Genomic DNA, 21,061 nt, shown 5'->3' on the forward strand with positions numbered 1-21,061 from the left:
GCTAAATTCTCTTTCAAAAAGCCAAATTTTGCTCCTTGTCTTCTGAGCATTGTAGTGCACCAGCAGAGCACTTAACGTTCACATATGGGGCATTTTTTTTAATCCGGAGAAAGTGTGCTTTAAATTTAGGGTCCATTTTCTCCTATTACTCCTTGTGAAAAGAAAAATTTGGGGTAACACCATCATTTTAGTGTTAAAAATCATATTTTCCATTTTCACGCCCAACTTCAACGCAAATTCGTCAAACACCTGTGAGGTGTTAAGGCTCACTATACCCCTTGAGGGGTATAGTTTCCAAAATAGTATGCCATGTGTTGTTGTTTTTTTTGCTGTTCTGGCACCATGGGGGCTTCTTAAATGCAACATGGCCCCCAAAAACCATGACAGCAAAATTTGTTTTAAAAAATCCCACAGCTGCTCTTTCCCTCTTGAGCCATGTTGTGAGCCCGCAGAGCACGTTATGTCAACATATGAGGTATTTCCATATTCGAGAGAAATTGGGCTAAAAATCTTGTGGGGCTTTTTCTCCTTATACTACTTTTAAAAATAAAAAAAATGGGGCTACAAGAACATGCGAGTGTAAAAAATGCAGATTTAGATTTTTTGCCTCCACTTTGCTGCTATTCTTGTGAAACACCTAAACTAAAGGGTTAACAAACTTTCTGAATGTCATTTTGAGGTTAAGATTCTACAATGGGGTAATTTATGGGGTATTTCTTATAGAAAAAGCTCCTCAAATCCACTTCAAACTTAACTGGTCCCTGAAAATTTCAGATTTTGAAATTTTCATGAAAATTTGGAAAATTGCTGCTATACTTTGAAGCCCTCTAATGTCTTCAAAAAGTAAAAACATGTCAACTTTATGATGCCAACATAAAGTAGACATATTGTATTTGTGAATTAATATATAATTTATTTGGACTATCCATTTTACTTACAAGCAGGGAGTTTCAAAGCTAGAAAAATGCTACATTTTCATCATTTTCATGAAATTTGGGGATTTTTCACCAAGAAAGGATGCAAGTAACGACAAAAAATTACCACTATATTAAAGTAGAATATGTCATGAAAAAACTATCTCGGAATCAAAATAAAAGGTAAAAGCATCCCAGAGTTATTGATGCATAAATTGACAGTGGTCAGAATTGCAAAAAAGGGTCCTTAAAGGAGTAGTCCAGCGTTTAGACATCTTATCCCCTATCCAAAGGATAGGGGATAAGATGCCTGATCACAGGGGTACCGCCGCTGGGGATCCCCGTGATCTTGCACGCCGCACCCCGTTAAAATCAGACCCCGCGGCGTGTTCGCTCCGGGTCTGATCTAAATCCTGCTCATGACCAGCTGAAATTGCTGGAAAGGCATTGAGCTGTCATTCCCATAGGCTTGCATTGAGGGGGGGGGGGCGTGACGTCACACGGGGGCGGAGCTGTGACGTCACACTGCTCCGGCCCCGTAATCGACAGTAATCACACCCGGAGCAAACACGCTCCGGGGTCTGATTTTAACGGGGTGCCGTGTGCAAGATCCCCTGCGGCAGGACCCCCGCGATCAGGCATCTTATCCCCTGTCCTTTGGATAGGGATAAGATGTCTAAACACCAGAGTACCCCTTTAAGGTGAAAATGGACTGAGTCCCTAAGGGGATAAGCGTTGTGCCCCCATATTTCTATTTTATATGGGGGCATAACGCTGAAACTGTTGGGATTTGTTCTGCTATAAATGCGTCACAGCTATGATACAATGCAGGGAACAGGCTTGCCTCTTTGGTATAAAGCATTCATCTATTTCTAATACAGACTATGGGGGGGGGGGGTGGACGATACAAACACTTCATTATAAACAGCCTGGTCTGTAAGAAATTAGAGACAAGTAAGAAAATAAACAGCAGTTGTATGAATTATACCACTGTGTCACCGACACTGGTTCCCGGTGTTATTTCAGTTGTGGATAAGAATAGACTTATTGCCTTGACAGAAAGGAGTGTTAACGTTATGCCTAGGAACGATCACAGCGATCCTCCACCTAAATACTGAGCATGTGTAGCTTATTTATACAGCCTCAGCCCGTATGTATTATAGACTGGGACAATGTAAGGGAATTCATTCTGCGGCTTAAAAAGGAAATTGCTGTTCTCTGCCCCACGGAGCTTACAACCCAAGTCTAAATAAACACTTGTACGTGTCACAGCTGAGACTTTGCAAAGGAAGATGACTGTGAAAAATTTATCAGCAAAATGTAAAAAAAAAAAAGAAATCACACACAAAAAAAAAAAAGAAAAAGAAAAAAAAGAAAGTACAGATGATGAGTGCTCAACCTGTGGTTTAAGGCTTGGTTCCCACTACTGAATTTCCATTGCTCTTCCATTCCTCCACCAAAGGAATGATTTTCATCATTCTTTCTGCGCAATATGCATGGAATATATTTCTGTCTATAGGGACAGCAACGTCCACATGGTCCTAGCATCGATTATTTCAGTCAAAGTCAGCCGCTATCCAAATCTCCAGCCAAAATATTCCTGGCCAGGGCGCATGTGCGCGGCTCACCGGAAGAGACGCTGGTGATGTGAGCTCCGCGCCACTCTCGCCTTAACAAGCCTCACTCAGTGCCCTGAGGGCTCCTACAGCGACAGGTCTCGCCTTGATTGCCTCTGGATATGTCCCGGTCCGGCAGATCTCGCAATAAGCATCTTTCACAACGTCTCTCACAGTCCATACCGGACTTCTTCAAGACCTCACCCCGCTCCAATATGGCGGCAGGAACCTCCCCACCACGCTCTGATGTGGCGTCTGAGGAGGAGGGCGCACTCGACGCTTAGCAGATATCCCGCTACGATGTTCCGCCAGATTAAGCAGCTCTTTCAAGCAGAACTTCAGAAAGCGGTGGCCGATTTTACAGCACAGCTGCAGGACTTGGGTCAGTGCGTCTCTGATACTGAGAACAAGCTTGACGACCTGACCGACGCAGTAGAAACAGACCGCAAGGACATTGACTCCCAAGCTGCAAAACTGCTTAACATGGAATTGAAACTTGAGGATTTGGAGAATCGCTCGCGTAGAGCGAATATCCGCATTCGCGGCCTGCCTCAGTCAGAGACTAACCTGAAAGCTACTGTGGACTCCATGTTCCAGGCCCTCTTGCCGCAGTACGAGCCGGAACTCCTGCGTATGGATAGAATTTACCGGGCGCTGGGCAGGCCCCGATCGTCTGACATACCCCGTGATGTGATCCTCAAACTCCACTACCCCAAGGTGAGGGACCCTCTCCTTTATGCGGCCCGCAATCTGACAGCCCTGCCGGGCATGCCTGCTGATGTGCGTCTATATTCAGACCCCTCCCCGTCCACACTCGAGAGACGCTGTTCCTTTCGCCATGTAACGCTTGCCCTATCTCGGGAGAATGTCAAGTACAAGTGGGGCTTTCCATTTTCCTTAATCTTCCAATTCAAGGGCCATTCTTACTTGCTACGCACACTATCTGAGGCGCAGGAGGCGCTGACCAAGGAAGGTATTACATGGACTGCTCCTGACCTACCTCCGGCATCAGCATTACCCCAGAGGAGACCAAGGCCGTCCCGCACCTGGATGAAAGTCCCATCGCCGCGGCGCAAATCTACACGACGTATGGGAACTGAGGAGACCACTTGACTGTGACCGGCTCTAATACCTCTCATTCTTGTTCCACCTGGACTTTTCCCCGTTGCTGGAGGCTGGCGAGTCTGGATTAGTGCACCCCACGACCTCGGCTGAGGATGGAAGTACGCTGGGCCTCTGTAATATGGGACCCTGCTTTCCGTTTGGACTTACCTGTTTTTTGTTGTGTTCGTCTGCTTTGTTCTGTTTGTTCGTGGATTGTACTGTGTGGCCTTACTAGTCCAGGGTGATGGTTATGTTTTCCTAGGACATCTCCCTTATTGTAACCATGTGTAGGCTTTTAGCCCATAATGTAAGGGGATTTAATTCCCCGCATAAGAGGAAAAAGGCCTTTCGTGATTATGTTATACATAGACCTGATGTTATATGTCTCCAAGAGACCCACTTTACAGTGTCATCTCATCCCTCTTATTTTCACCCACGTTATTCTAGATTTTATATGTCTTCCTTTACTACTAAATGTAGAGGTGTTCTCATCTGTCTCCATAATAATTTCCCCCTAGAGGTTGATCGAGTTCACCGTGACGAGGAGGGTAGATACGTGCTGCTGTTGGGCTCCCTGTACGGTAAGCGAGTGTGTTTGCTTAATTCCTACGCTCCCACTCCTAATCCTATTTCGTTCTTCTTTTCTCTCTTCTTCTTTCCTACTCCTATGACATTTTACTTTGGGCGGGAAACTTTAACTTCGTGTTTAACAGCTCCTTGGACAGGTCTTCTCCCTCCCCTCTTTCTAGATCTAAGGCCCTTCAGCATAGACTGTGTTCCATATTCCGTTCCCTACAACTCGCTGACGCTTGGAGAGAACATAATGGCCCATGTAGGGGCTACTCCTACTATTCTCCGTCACAAAAACACTACACGCGGATTGATTGGATCCTACTTAATACACCCTCCCTGCCGAACTTATTATATGCTCGGCATATTGCCTCGCCATGGTCTGACCCTGACGTGGTATTTGCTGACCTTGACTTTGTGGGCGGACCAATTACTCAGACTTAATGAGGTTCTCTTGTTGCATCCTGTGGTTAAACAATCAATTTCGGATGACTTGAGCCAGTATTTCTCTCTTAATGCTACCCCAAATGCCAGCCTGATCTGGGTGTGGTCTGCTCACAAAGCCTATGTCAGGGGGAGATTGATCTCTCTGGCATCTAGACTGAAGAGGGATCGTGATAGACACCAACACACGTTGCAAGACAGGCTGGCTAGGCTGGCTATAGCACACCAGAGGAATCCTTCCTTGTACCTGACCAGGGCCATTAAGGAGCCCAGATTGCGACTGGATACAGTGCTTTCTAATAACGTTGAGAAGGCTTTACGCTGGACCAATGCGACATACTACAGGTATGCGAATAAGCCTGACAAGCTGCTGGCACGTATGTTACAGCAGCGTCAGAAGCTTAACTATGTCCACTCTATCCAGTTGCGCCCTGGTTCTCCCACCTCACATCCGGATCGTATATATGCTGCATTCCATTCCTTCTACTCTCGCTTATATTCCCCTATGGACCTTCTGCCCCACTACTCTTCTCGCCTGCACTCTTTCCTCCATTCTCTTTCCCTTCCCACTCTCTCCGCCTCTGAAGTTGACTCCCTCAATGCCCCTATAACATTCGAGAAGGAATTAGACACTATTTCTTCCCTGAAATTGGGCAAGGCTCTGGGTCCCGATGGCCTGTCAGCCCAATATTATAAAAAATGTTACCCCCTCCTTGTTCCCCATTTAGTTTCCTTATTTAATTATCTACCTCGGGCCCCATCCCTCCCTACCTAGACGCACTTATAACTGATATCCCTAAACCCAATAAAGATGCTTCTGTTGTCTCTAACTATAGACCCATCTCCCTGATTAACCTTGATACAAAGATCCTGACATCCATCCTCGCGCGCAGGTTAAACCCAATTCTGCCGCGGTTGATACATGCCGATCAAGTGGGTCTCATCCCTGGCCGGCAGGCCGCTGATAATATCCGGAAGGTTTTGGATGTTGTGCATTGGGCATCTGTTAGCTCATCTCCTCTTCTGTTATTATCGTTGGATATCGAGAAAGCTTTCGATAGCGTCTCTTGGAACTTTCTATGGGATGTATTAGAGGTGATGGGCTTTGGAGGCTCCTTTGTTCACATTCTTAAACTCTTGTATTCTGTCCCCTCCGCATTTTTTAAATTGCCCACGTCTTCCCCTAAGCCCATCCAAATAGGACGAGGCACCCGGCAGGGCTGCCCGCTCTCCAGGGCCCTGTTCGCCTTGATCATGGAGCCTTTGGCTACCCTGATCAGGGATTCTCATTCAATTCTGGGAGTCACCATTGGCCCTTCTACGTTTAAATTGAACCTTTTTGCCGATGATCTCTTGCTAACGCTTTCTCACCCTCTTTCTTCCCTTCCTAATCTATTTTCTGTTTTGTCTAACTTTACTGCCCTTTCCGGCCTGAAGATTAATCCCTCTAAATCGGAGTCTCTATACCTCAACACACTTCTCACACACAAAAACTCATCTCCCTTAATTTTAATTTTCCTCCCCCCCACCACAACCCTTCCTTACCTTGGTGTGCGTCTTACCCCTGCAATTGCCTCCCTGTATGGTGCTAATTACCCTCAACTGTTTCGAGCGATCAGACAGGATCTCCGCTCTTGGGATCTCCCATACTTGTCTTGGATAGGCAGGGTGCATGCAATTAAGATGGTAGTTTTGCCCAGATTGTTATATCTGTTTCGCACCCTGCCTGTTCCGGTCTCAACAGCGGACATCAAGACACTCCAATCTGACATTTTCAGATTTATATGGAAGTCTAGGAGCCCAAGAATAGCGCGAAATGTAATGCATTATCATAAGCGGCTAGGAGGATTGTCGGTTCCTAACTTCCTGAAATACTATTACGCTGCTAGATTGAGCCAACTGGCCCGGTTCATGGCAGAGGGAGAGGTACTGCTAGGGGTTGGCCTGGAATCTTCACTCATTTCCCCACACTCTTTCTCTTCTCTGCTATGGTCGGTCCCCTCGGTGGGAAAATATGTCCCCTACTCTGCTCTTCTTACGCTACATTCCCTGTCGCTCTGGCGGTTGGTCCGTTTCCGATTCTCTCTCCAGTCTTGTCCTTCTCCTATGCTCCCTTTTCTTCGCAATCCTTTCTTTCCTCCTGGTTTGGACACGTCGAACTTTTCATGGTGTTCAGAACAGTCACTCCTTATTGTAAATAAATTTCACCAACGCGGCAGACTTATAACCCTGACTGAATTCAGGTCACAATACCTTCCTCCGCCCTCAGAACACCTTCGCACCTGTCAGATATTCTCTTACCTACATTCCCTCTTTCCTACTTGTGTCATTCCCCAGCTGACTAAATTTGAACGCCTTCTTTTATACTCACCTTCTAGGAGGGGGATAATAGCTATCATATACAGCCTTTTGAATTCACCCCTGCCCGACACCAAGCTGGCGTTTATGAGACAGTGGGAAGCAGACTTGCAGATTGAAATGCCCCTAGAGGTGTGGCAGGATTGTTGCGACACTTTGAGTAGGGGGAGCTGGCAGGTGTCCCTCACCGAGACCTCACTGAAAATCCTACATAGGGCATACTATGTACCGACCCGCCTTCATTCTATGTTTCCTTCTTCCCCTCCGACCTGTTTCAGGGGCTGCAATTCAATGGGTACCATGCTCCACACATGGTGGACATGTGACGTGGTCAGATCCTTTTGGACCTCAATTTTTGCTATCCTTCGCTCTGTGCTTTCGTCTCGCTGTCCTTTTCTCCCTACCTTTTGTCTCTTTAGCAGGCGGCCGTGCAGGATGCCCAACAGTCAGTTTAGACTGGCTCAATTCATCTTGATGGCGGCCAGGATCCATATAGCGGGCAGCTGATAATCTCCCACTCTTTCAGTAGACAGAGTCCTGGATAGGATCAATCAAATTATGCTTTTTGAAAGGATCAATGCTATGCGCACTGATACGTTGGATAATTTTAACAAGATATGGTCTCCTTGGTTTTCTTCGTCATGTTGCCCGGAGATTCGATATTCCTTGTCTATATCCTAACCTATTACTTGGTATACAGTACCCGTATTCCTGTCAAGGCCACTGTACTGCTCTAATTCACCACTAGTAATTCTGTTGTTATTATGGTTTGCATTTTCTTCACTCGGATTGCATCCCGATAATAACCCATGTTTTTGTACTGCTAACTGACCCTTTTTAATAAACTTGATCTGTTTGACACTAAAATATTTCTGGCCAGAGATTCCTTAGTCTAAACCTAGCTTAACAGTAGGAGTAATAGGTGTACCTATATATAACCTGGTCCCAAAACACAGGCAACCTTTTCCAATACAGCACTCAGCTAAGCTGAACAACTTGTAGCTAAAGTCCTCCACAAACACTGATTCCAGCGGGACCAAGCAACCTTCTTATATGTATGGGATCTCCTTATTCCCGTCAAGGTAGAGAATGATTGGGCATATTGAATTTTATTTGGAGAGATAAGTCACACTTACCTGTTTTTATTTAGAATTTATTTATTTTTATTTATTTATATAAATACTTGGCCAAGTTGAATATTTATGTGTATGAGGGTATTGGGAGAGATAACTATTGAGGGTGAATGGGCACCTTTATTTTGCAAATTTTTGCTACTTTACTACCACTTCACTTCTGACACGTCTCATAGGTTCTCATTGATACAGGTTGGGGCACAGTAAGACTGGCTCTGGGTTTTGCAAGAGACACTAAGATGCAGATTTCCAGACATGTTCTTGGTGTGCTAGTGGTTAAATATAAACAACTTGTCACATTGCTGGATTCAGTTTAGTAGAATGGGTGTTCTCTCCCCCTTTCTGAAATGCCAGCACTCGTCCCATCTCTGGTCTTACTCGCTGTCTCCTTATATAGTATTAAATGTTATATGCAGCCACATTCCTGGCACACGCAGGCAGCCTCACCCCTTCCTTCTCTCTGATCTTCATGACTTCTTTCAGTCTCCTGAGCTTGTACCTCTCATCAAAGACTCATTCACCCTCTCAGCATCAGTCATTCCCACAGCCCCTAAGAAACATTGTTTTCTCAGGATTCCCTCCCAACCTCTGCCAATCGCTGCCCTAATCTGCCCTCCACTAATCCCTTCTACAATATGCCAGTTGCTGTATGCTGCTCTCCTATCTATGTATCACTTTTCATTGACAAGAAGGGTTCTCTAAGCTGTCCCCAGTGAACTCTTAAAAGGTCATAACTTTTAAATTTTCCTGTGGAAACACAGGTGAAACAATGAGAATATTGAGTAACTCTAGGGAGTATATATTTCAGAGGGTGCAGGCAGATTTAAAGAGGACCAGTCCATTCTGCTTACATGCCTGTTTTAGTAAATGCTTCCCTTCCTTAGAAAATAACAATCCTGGAGTGTTTTTGTTTTGTTTTTTAGAAATCTAAATTTGAGCTGATCCTCTGCTATTCTTCCTGGAAATAGATGAATAAACCGACAACTAGGTGCTTCTGTTCAGTGAAGTTTGTCTCTACAGTGACAGAAAAAAAATCCCTAGGCTTGAACCATAGGTGGAGCGGGAGTGTATCATTTCCTGCACCAGTGCAGAGAGGCAACATTTTTGTGGAACATGTGTTGTGCAAGCCAGGTCCTTGAGCATAAAATGTTGCGCAAACTCCAACTTTGCTTAAAAACATTTGCAAAAATACAGAGCTTGTATAAAAATTTTGCACAACTTTGCCATTCAATGCTGGCACAGGGAATGATAAATTCCCACCATAGTGTTTAAAGGGGTGCTCCGGCACTTAGACATCTAATCCCCTATCCAAAGGATAGGGGATAAGATGCCTGATCGCGGGGGTCCCGCTGCTGGGGACCCCCGTGATCTTGCATGCCTAACCCCTGTCACGATTCGGCTTACGGGTTGTGGATCCGCTGTGTCAGCGAGGGATTGGCGTGGACCGTGCTAGTGGACCGGTTCTAAGAGGCTACTGGTTTTCACCAGAGCCCGCCGCAAAGCGGGATGGTCTTGCTGCGGCAGTAGCAACCAGGTCGTATCCACTAGCAACGGCTCAACCTCGCTGACTGCTGAGAAGGCGTGGGACAGAAGGACTAGGCAGAGGCAAGGTCAGACGTAGCAGAAGGTCGGGGGCAGGCGGCAAGGTTCGTAGTCAGGATGGATAGCAGAAGTTCAGGTACACAGGCTTTGGACACACTAAACGCTTTCACTGGCACAAGGCAACAAGATCCGGCAAGGGAGTGCAAGGGAGGAGATCAGATATAGCCAGGGAGCAGGTGGGAGCCAATTAAGCTAATTGGACCAGGCACCAATCATTGGTGCACTGGCCCTTTAAGTCACAGAGAGCTGGCGCACGCGCGCCCTAGAGAGCGGAGCCGCGCGCGCCAGCACATGACAGCAGGGGACCGGGACGGGTAAGTGACCTGGGATGCGATTCGCGAGCGGGCGCGTCCCGCTGTGCGAATCGCATCCCCGACGGCCATGACAGTGCAGCGCTCCCGGTCAGCGGGACTGACCGGGGCGCTGCGGGGAGATAGACGCCGTGAGCGCTCCGGGGAGGAGCGGGGACCCGGAGCGCTAGGCGTAACAACCCCATTAAAATCAGTTCCCGGAGCGTGTTCGCTCCGGGTCTGATTACCGTCAATCACGCCCCCTCCCATAGGTTTGCATTGAGGGGCGGAACCGTGATGTCACATGGGGGCGAAAGCCGTGACGTCACAACACTCTGTCCCCGTGATCGACGGTAATCAGACCCGGAGCGAACACGCTCCGGGGACTGATTTTAATGGGGTACGGCGTGCAAGATCATGGGGGTCCCCAGCAGCGGGTAAGATAGGGGATAAGATGTTTAAGCGCCGGAGAACCCCTTTAAGTCAGTGGTGGAACAGACAAAGAGGGGTATGTATAAAACTTTGTAAAACTTTGGCTGTAGTTTGTCTCCATTTGTGGTGCAGTTGCTTTTAGAGACAAAGTTTAGCAACAAACCAAATACAACATTATTTTCAAAGTGACATTGGAAGTTGTGATTTCAGTTGAAATCATGCAGTGGGCCACTTTTAAGTTTGTCGCTTATTTATGCGCAATTCTAGACCAGTGCTCAGTTGGCAAAAAAAAATGACTGTGGACGGCATTATTAAAAAGTCGCACATTTGTCGCACAGGTTAAAAAGTCACACAAAAAGTCGCAGAGAAATGTGATCAGCACCAGATTTATCACATGCCCTGCGCCGGGTAAAAAATTGGGTGCAGGTACACAGTTCCCAACATGAGAATTAATGGAGTAAAAGGACGTTCACCTCCTCCACTTTTCATGCATACCCCCCCCCCATAGAAACTATAATGGAAAGGTTGCACCCTATTTTAAGGTTAGGACCCACTTCTGTTTTTTGGGTAAAATAATCAAATTACTAAGTGTGGACACTGCCTAAAGGATATGTTTTCCTTAACAAACACCTTGTTTATTCATTCAATGCACCTAAAACTTAAAAAAAACTAACTTTACAAATAATATTGATTAAAAGTCTCCAACTGTTTTGTGTATACAGCTCCTTTGCAGACCTATGTGTCTCCACGCTTACAGTAGTCAGGTTTGACAGACATATTATGCCATGTCCTCTGCCTGCTCATCTACAGTCTGTAATTTCTAATGAATTATACCATCACTATATACTTCCACTATTATTCTTCGTTCCAATCATTTAAGCTCTTCCTTTCTTTCCCCTCTACCTGTATATTGTGTACATTTATCCAGGATATTAAAATTGCTTTCATTAAAGTTACATAATATATTTTCAATAGCGTTAAGTTTATTTGGCAATTCTAAAAGTTCTGATGCCAGCAATAATGCAGCCATGTTTGATTACAAGCCTAAAAGTACAAGTGTTGGGTATATCTGGTGGTGAGCCAAAAAGTTCAGTGCTTGGTGTAATATTACTATGTCTAATAGCAAATAAAGAAGGGCACGTGCCAGTACAATATTGCCTGATCTGATGCCAAGTCTAGAGGTGCTGTTCCCAGACACAACAATGTCATATTAGATGCAAGTTATGAAATAAATTATGCCAGGTCTTAGAACACTACAGGCGAATTTGTATGTGAAGGAACTTCTGCAGATTTTACCTGCTGATTTGCAGTACAGTACTGGGCTAACATGAACTTTTCTGCACAGAAACTGACATGCGGTGAGGATTTTTAAATGCACAGCATATCAACTTCTGTTGTAGACTTTCACTATGGATTTTTTTTACCCTTGATGGAATCAACTGGACTTGGTAAAAAAGAGGATAAGACCAACCAGGTATGCATCACCTTGCTCCAGAGCCCCTACAGGAGATGCATGATCTAGGTCTTTGCCAGTGTTTCTCAACTTGTGACTCTCCAGCTGCAGCAAAACTACACCTCCCTTAGCTGTCCGGGCATGCTGGGAGCAGTAGTTTTGCAACAGCTGAAGAGACACAGGTTGAGGAATGCTGCACTTTGGTATGTACATCTTTGCAATTTGCAAAGGATCTCTAGTGGGTGGCATGGTGGCTCACTGGATGGTATGGTGGCTCACAGAGTGTCATGGTGGCTCTGTGAGGCTGGGGCTACATGCCAATTTTGGCAATGACATGGATTAGTTGTGACTGCTGGATCTCAGTCATGGCCATTCACCATTACCCATTTACCAAAGCTTCAATGCAGCACAATCTCTGCAGTGCTTCACTGTGATTACTAATAGGAATAGGGACTAATATAAATAAAGATAACCTCTCTGTAGAGTGCTGTGGAATATGTCAGCAATAAATAATAAATAAACTATGGGATTCCTGAATTGTCTCTGCCTGTGTCTAGCATACATTACACTGGAAACCAGCAAGTCTTAAAGGGGAACTCCCACCCTAGACATCTTATCCCCTATCCAAAGGATAGGGGATAAGATGTCTGATCTTGGGGTTCCCGCCGCTGGGGACCCCCGCAGTATTGCATGCGGCACCCACCGAGCGCTGGAGGGTCTGAGTCGCGACTACGGGAACGAAGTCCGTGACGTCAGGACTTCGCCCCCGTGTGACATCACACCCGTCCCCTCAAAGCAAGTCTATGGGAAGGGGCGTGACGCCCCCTCCCATAGACTTGCATTGAGGAGACGGGCGTGACGTCACACGGGGGCGAAGTCCTGACGTCACGGACAAACAAAGTGTTATTTTGGCTTTTAGAACTGACTCTGACATTTTAAACTTTGGCTGACTATTAAGTAAAATAATATATATAAATATATAGACCTGTATTGTTGCCATGGATTCACTGTAATACAATTTCTATGCCTAAATGGAGATACATGAAGTAAGTGCAAATTCAGCTTGAAATATATGGTACTTACACCTAGGGATATGTAGTCTCAAGTGGAAAGAGGAGTCTCGGTTAATACTGTTTCCAATGATTATAGCAAATATGGTTAATTCAGCAAAGAATCGTGGGATTAAATGATTGCCTTTGAGAACACACAGTGAGTACAAGCAACAGCGGCTAAAACCAAAGCCACATGCTTGTGTGGTTAACACCAAACACGTAACCGCTCCACCGTACCTTCAATTACACAGGATCCCTGAGGGACGGTTCAGATGAATATGGCACCAGCATGTGGTTCCCTGTAATAATAGGAGTGAAATAAAATTACAAATATTAATAAAATACTGGAGGGAAAAAGAGCCTGGGCCCAAATGGCAGAAGAAAGGAAAGCTCCGAATGATATATGTCTATGACTACCTTATACAAAGGGAAAAGCATCGGCAAATGATTGCAAATCAAGGACAGTCAGCTGTAACAACAGTCTTTCTGGATTTGCTAGGAACATAGTAACATGATATTTATATTACATTTATACCACAAATGTTAAAGAGCACATCCATGTAAAAACCTCAATTTCTAAGTTAAAGGGGTACTCCAGTGGAAAACTTTTTTTTTTTTTTTTTTAAATAAACTGGTGCCAGAAAGTTAAACAGATTTGTAAATTACTTCTATTAAAAAATCTTAATCCTTCCAGTACTTTTTAGGGGCTAAATACTAAAGAGGAAATGCTTTACTTTTTAGATTTCTCTGATGTCATTACCACAGTGCTCTCTGCTGACTTCTGCTGTCAATTTTAGGAAGTGTCCAGAGCAGCATATGTTTGCTATGGGGATTTTCTCCTGCTCTGGACAGTTCCTAAAATGAAGAGCAGAGGTCAGCAGAGAGCACTGTGGTCAGGACATCAGAGAAATCTAAAAAGTAAAGCATTTCCTCTGTAGTATTTAGCCCCTAAAAAGTACTGGAAGGATTAAGATTTTTTAATAGAAGTAATTTACAAATCTGTTTAACTTTCTGGCACCAGTTTATTTAAAAAAAAAAAGTTTTCCATGGGAGTACCCCTTTAAAGTTACTAATATACAATAAAAAAAATGACTGATCTAAGTTGTTTGGTAACTTTCATTTTCTTACAGGCTATACATGCCATGTATTTCAATATAGGATGAAGTAGAAAGCCACCCTGACAGAGACTTGGGTTTCTGAAAGAGGATGTAGGGGATTCAAGAGGTGGGACAGATGATCACCCATATGGTCTTATGTGTATCTAGGGTAACATGTGGTTCATATACCCCCTTTATTGGGATTTTTTCTTTAAACCGTCTAAGTCTTTTTAGCAGCAGCACTGAATCAAGCAGTGTGTAGAAGTCAACTAAAAGTGGTGAGGTTAAAGGTAGCAAGTGTAATGTGAACTAGCAGTCTTGTAGACAGAGTTACTGTAGTGCACCTTCACAGTATGTTACCTAATGCTTATTGCATAATGTAATGGCTGCTCCATACCAACCAATTTGGAAAGCCAGTGCAACAATTGGAAGAAGGAAAAAGTTTGAAACAGAAACAGCTTGGCTCTTTACTAGGTTATAACTGCTTAAAGCTACAGTATCTTCAAACAAACACTTATTACCTATATTGTGGATAAGAAGGTAAGTAGAGAACAGCACAGGACCCATCCAATGTGCCCAAGGTCACCTGGACTGCCAATCCAGCAAACAACCATAGAGAATGCAAAGGCCACAGGCACCAGTCTGGAGGCTCCGGCCAGTGAAAATAGAGCTGAAGTTTATTGGTTACAAAAAGCGACATTTCGGCTCCATGTGAGCCTTTATCAAGTATGCTTGATAAAGGCCCACATGTAGCCGAAACGTTGCTTTTTGTAACCAATAAACAACAGCTCTATTTTCACTGAGTGGAGCCTTCAGACTGGTGCTGTCACCTTTGCATTCTCTATATTGTGGATTAGTTATAATCTTGGCACAATCAGGAGTGTTCCAGCACTTAAAAACGTGGATAGGGGATAAGTGTCTGATCAATCAAAGGGGGCAACTGATGTGATCCCCCCGCGATCTTCAAAACAGACCTCTGGCTTTCCCTACTGCATGGAGTGGCGTGTCTGCAGAAACTCCATGCTTTGTCTATAGGAGAGGTGCAGATGCCGGGGGACATCTCTAAGGTCACTGCAGCGCTCCCATTAGACAATGCATGGAGTGAGTGCCAACACACCGCTCTATGCAGCAGAAAGAGTAGGGGGCCCCATTCTGGAGATTGAGGGGGGTCTGACCACTGGGATACTTATGCCTTATCCTGAGAATATGCTGGAATATTCCTTTAAGTATATTTTGCTAAGTAATAGTACTGTTTATGCATAAAGAAGCTTAACAGCAGATGCAATGAAAAAAGGTCTATTTCCACAAAACCCCTTGAAAAGTAATCATGCATCTTTGACAGATTAAGTGTATTGTTCATATTAACAAAGTATTTCATAAATACTTAATTTTTGTTTCCTAAAAAGGCAAACACATTCAATAAAGGTCAACTGAAGTGCTGATAAACGTTAATGTTTTGGCTAAAAAGCAGAAACATGGAACAAACAAAAGCACAAACCAAGTAAGTGAACCCAGACAAATGGCAACAGCACACTTTTTATACTTTATAGGTTTTTTGTATACATCAGCAGAATACACAGGGAATGTTCTCTGTCTACAGATATGACTGGTGTATCTGTGGGAGCCTCTCTTGCTGGCATCATGTGCTCATTATATGGTCACATTTTAGTGTTTATAAAAGGTGCTTAACCTGCCAAGGACACAGGTCACAGGTACGCCCTGATGTCCCGGTACTTAAGGACCAATAACGTACATGTACGACCTGGTCCCATTAGTGGGATTTAAACCGTTCTCACCAGCGGATAACAGGTTAAACGTGGGCAGCCAGGAAGCACGGCTAATGTTGGGACCAGCCGATCGGGCCGATGCCCAGCATTAACCCTTTAGACGCCGCGATCAAAGTTGATTGCGGCGTCTAAAATGAAAGTGAAACTGTCCTAGTAGCTCAGCGACATAGTCGCAATGTCCCGATCAGCTTAATGGATGACGAGAGGGTCCTCACCTGCCTCTCCATCGTCCGTTCAACGATCTTCGGCTAGAGCAGCGGAGCGCCGGTAACACTGATCAATGCTATGCTATGGCATAACAGTGATCAGTGTAAGCAATCAGAAGATTGCATGGTATAGTCCCCTATGGGGCTAAAGAAAAAAAAAAGATAATAAAAGTGAATTAACCCTTTCCCTATAAAAAGTTGAAATCACCCCCCTTTTTTAAATAAAATAATGTAACAAAAAAAATCCAAAATTGTGCATTTTTGGTCACTTCATATACCATAAAAGTATTAATTAGAAGCGATCGAAAAGTCCCATCAAAACAAAAATGGTACCAATAAAAACTACAGACCACGGCGCAAAAAATTAGCCCTCATATAGCCCCATGTGCGGAAAAATAAAAAAGTTATAGGGGTCAGAATATCACAATTTTAAACATACTAATTTTGGTGCATGTAGTTAGTTTTTTTTTTTTTAAGTAATAAAATAAAACCTACATAAACTGGGTATCCTTGTAACCGTATAGACCTACAGAATAAAGACAGAGTGTAATTTTAACCGAAAATTGCACTGTGTAGAAATGGAAGCCCCCAAAATTACAAAATGGCTTATTTTTTTTCAATTTCACCACACAAATATATTTTATGGGGTTTTGTGGTAGATTTTGTTATTAAATGAGTAATGTCATTACAAAGTACAATTGGTGGAGCAAAAAACAAGCCCTTATATGGGTCTGTAGGTCCAAAAGTTGGCTTGGTCCTTAACTCCTTGGGGATGAAGCCCATTATAACCCTAAGGACGGGAGCATTTTTTGCAATTCTGACCACTGTCACTTTAAGTATTAATAACTCTTAGATGCTTTTACTTTTCATTCTGATTCCGAGACTGTTTTTTCGTGATATATTCTACTTCATGTTAGCGGTAAATTTTTGTTGATACTTGCATCATTTCTTGATGAAAAATTCCAAAATTTGATGAAAAAATTGAAAATGTTGCATTTTTCTAACTTTGAAGCTCTCTGCTTGTAAGGAAAACAGACATCCCAAATAAATTATATATTGATTCACAAATACAATATGTCTACTTTATGTTTGCATCATAAAGTTGACATGTTTTCAGAAGCAATTTTCCAATTTTTCACAAAATTTTTCAGGGGCCAGTTCAGTTTTGAAGTGGATTTGAAGGGCCTTCATATTAGAAATACCCCACAAATGACCCCATTATAAAAACTGCACCCCTCAAAGTATTCAAAATGACATTCAGTAAGTTTGTTAACCCTTTAGGTGTTTCACAGGAATAGCAGCAAAGTGAAGGAGAAAATTCAAAATCTTCATTTTTTACACTCGCATGTTCTTGTAGACCCTGTGTTTGAAATTTTACAAGGGGTAATAGGAGAAAAAGACCCCCAAAATTTGTAACCTAATTTCTCTCGAGTAAGGAAATACCTCATATGGTGCCAGAACAGCAAAAAAAAAACCACATGACATACTATTTTGGAAACTACACCCCTCAAGGCACGTAACAAGGGGTCCGGTGAGCCTTAACACCCCACAGGTGTTTGATGACTTTTCGTAAAATTCGGATGTGTAAATGAAAAAAAATTTTTTCACTAAAGTGCATTTTTTCCCCAAAATTTACCATTTCTACAAAGGGTAATGGGAGAAAAATCCCCCCAAAATTTGTAACGCAATCTCTCCCGAGTACGGAGATACCCCATATGTGGCCCTAAACTGTTGCCTTGAAATACGACAGGGCTCTGAAGTGAGAGAGCGCCATGCGCATTTGAGACCTGAATAAGGAATTTGCAATAGGGGCGGACCCGGTTACAAGGATGGGGCTTGTCTCCACCAAAACCCTACAGCAGTGTTTCCCAAACAGGGTGCCTCCAGCTGTTGCAAGACTCCCAGCCTGTCAGGACAGTCTATGGCTGTCCTGCAACACTGGGAGTTGTGGTTTTGCAACAGCTGGAGGTGCCGTTTAGGAAACACTGCCGTATGAGACGTTTTTCAATTTTATTGGGGGGGGGGAGGGGGGCGACGTGTAAGGGGGTGTATGTGTAGTATTTTACTTTTTATTATTTGTTAGTGTAGTGTAGTGTTTTTGGGGTACATTCACACAGGCAGGGGATCACAGTAAGTTTCCTTGAAGGAAACCCACTGTAAACCCGCCCGTGTGAATGTACCCTGTACATTCACATGGGGGGGGGGGGGGGGGGGCACCCCAAACCTTCAGCTGTGGCAAACTCCCAGAATGACAACTCCCAGAATGACAGACCGTACATGCTGGGAGTTGTAGTTTTACAACAGCTGTAGGCACACTGGTGGGGAACCACTGAGTTAGAAAACAGACTCTAGCTCAATGATTCCAACCCATGTGCCTCCAGCTGTTGCAAGACTACAACTCCCAGCATGTACGGTCTGTCAGTGCACTCTGGGAGTTGTAGTTTTGCAACAGCTGGAGGCACATGGGTTGGAATCACCGAGTTAGGAAACAGACTCTAGCTCAGTGTTTCCCAACCAGTGTGCCTACAGCTGTTGCAAAACTACAATTCCCAGCACGGCAGACAGTCAGGGATGCTGGGCGTGTAGTTCTGCAATATCTGGCCCTTCAGATGTTGCAGAACTACAACTCGCAGCATGCCTGGACAGTCTGGACATGCTTGGAGTTGTAGTTATGCAACAACTGGGGAAGAACAGTTTGGAGACCGCTAAGTAGTGGTCTCCAAACTGTAGCCCTCCAGATGTTGCAAAACTACAACTCCAAGCATGCCCAGACTGTCCAGGCATGCTGGGAGTTGTAGTTCTGCAACATCTGAAGGGCCAGATACTGCACAACTACACTGCCCAGCATCCCTGACTGTCAGAGCATGCTGGGAATTGTAGTTTTGCAACATCTGGAGGGCTACAGTTTGGAGACCACCATATGGTGGTCTCCAAACTGTGCCACTTCAGATGTTGCAAAACTACAACTCCCAGCACGGCCAGAAAGTCAGTGCATGCTGAAAGTTGTAGTTTTGCAACATCTGGAGGACCACAGTTTAGAGATCACTACATAGTGGTCTCGAAACTGTGACCCTCCAGATGTTGCAAAACTACAACTCCCAGCATGCCCAGACAGCCTTTGGCTGTGTGGGCATGCTGGGAGTTGTAGTTTTGCAGCTTTTAGAAGGCCACAGTGAAGATCACTTATCACGATCTTCACTGCAGCATTCTCCGCCGCACTTTCCGGCCGCTGCTCCGTGGATGCTGCCGATGCCGCCTCCGAAGGTCCGGGTAAGCTGGGCCATGCTCCCCCCTCTCCGCCCGTGTTCCCCCGCTCTGTACCGAATTCCGATCGGTGGCCAGAGCGGGGGAAATGAACTCTAACCCCCCCGCCCCCCTCCTGCCATTGGTGGTGAGCCTGACCGACCAATGGCAGGGGATAGGAGGGGGTGGCAACACTGCCACCTCGCTCCTATCCTTTAGGCTGATCAGAGCTGGCTTTGACAGCTCCGTTAAGTCTTATTTTCCGGATCGCAGCAAATCGCAGGTCTGAATTGACCTGCGATTTGCTGTGATCGCCGACATGGGGGGGTCTCAGGACCCCCCTAGGCATTGCCACGATATGCCTGCTGATAGATATCAGCAGTCATCCCGGTCCGATCCCCGCTCGGCGAGCGGCAGTGATCGGAAATGCCGAGGGTGTATGGATATGCCCTCCGTCCTTAAAGGGTACCTCTCATCAAATAAACTTTTGATATATTTTAGATTAATGAATGTTGAATAACTTTCCAATAGCATGTTAATGAAAAATACGCTTCTTTCTATTGTATTTTTCCCGATCAGTCCTGTCAGCAAGCATTTCTGACTCATGCTGGAGTCCTAAACACTTAGAGCTGCCAGCCTGCTTTGTTCACAGCCAAACAGGCTGTGAACAAAGCAGGCTGGCAGCTCTGAGTATTCTCCTATGTGAACAAAGCAGCTCGTAGTGTTTAGGACTCCAGCATGAGTATGAAATGCTTGCTGCCAGGACTGATAGGGAGACCACTAGTGGTCATTTCTTCAAAGTGGAAAATTAAATAGAAAGAAGCATATTATTTAATAACATGAAATTGTGAAGTTATTCTGCATACATTAATCTATAATATATTAGGGATGTAAGAAAAAATTGATTCCCGCGATTATCGCGATTTTTCACTTGCCGATACTGAATCGATTCAAAAATATTTTGAATCGATTCAGTATCGGCAAAGTGAAAAATCGCTTTAGTGATGTGGAATTTGTATCTCCTGATGCACAGAAAGCATGTCCCGGGCATCAGGAGATACAAGTTCCACATTTTGTCAGCCGGATCTGACACGGCGGCGGCGCTCTGGATGTATGGAGCGGGCTCCGACTCATGCCCGCTCCGTACTCTGCGGCCCCCGGCTGTTCTCAGTAGCCGGGGGCCGCCGCTAATAGCCAGCATGCAGCGATCGCCGCGGCTGGCTATTAACCCTTTAGATCGCCGCTGTCAAAGCTGACAGCGGCGTCTAAAGGAAGATGTGTATGCTCTCCGTGGCTCTGTCATTGATAGAGTCTGGCTGGACCAGGCTCTATCAATGGATCGCAGATGAATGGAGTTCAATAGAACTCTATTCATCTGTCAGAGGAATTTAATGATTCCTAAAAGACTAATAAAGTGTACAAAAAAAAAATAAAAATTAAGTTTTAATAAAAGCGTAAAAGACATTTTTTTTTTAAACAGAATCGGGATATATCGCGATGTATCGTCACCTACACGGTATCGCGATATATCGGGATATATCGAATCGCCACACTGGTATCGCGATTCGAATCGAATCGCCAAATTCTTGGCGATTCACACCCCTATAATATATCAAAAGTTTTTTTGATGAGAGGTACCCTTTAAGTGACGGGACGCGAGGGCGTATGCACACGCCCTTTGTCCCCAAGGAGTTAAAGGAGTTTTCCCATCTCAAACATTTATTAAATATCTGCCGCACAAATATCTGCCGAGACAGATT

The 21,061-nt window shown here is 44.6% G+C and overlaps 1 long non-coding RNA gene across 2 annotated transcripts in view; it reads right to left on the bottom strand.

The window, feature by feature from the left end:
• The window catches only part of LOC130285126 (uncharacterized), a 116,842-nt gene that overhangs the window by 71,306 nt on the left and 24,475 nt on the right, over window positions 1-21,061 (bottom strand). For both annotated transcript variants that reach the window (XR_008847259.1, XR_008847258.1), the window contains exon 2: window positions 13,206-13,267. This is a non-coding gene — a long non-coding RNA (uncharacterized LOC130285126). The remainder of the gene's footprint in view (window positions 1-13,205; window positions 13,268-21,061) is intronic.

The sequence above is a fragment of the Hyla sarda genome, chromosome 8 (genome assembly GCF_029499605.1).
Source record: "Hyla sarda isolate aHylSar1 chromosome 8, aHylSar1.hap1, whole genome shotgun sequence".
Classification (NCBI taxonomy): domain Eukaryota; kingdom Metazoa; phylum Chordata; class Amphibia; order Anura; family Hylidae; genus Hyla; species Hyla sarda.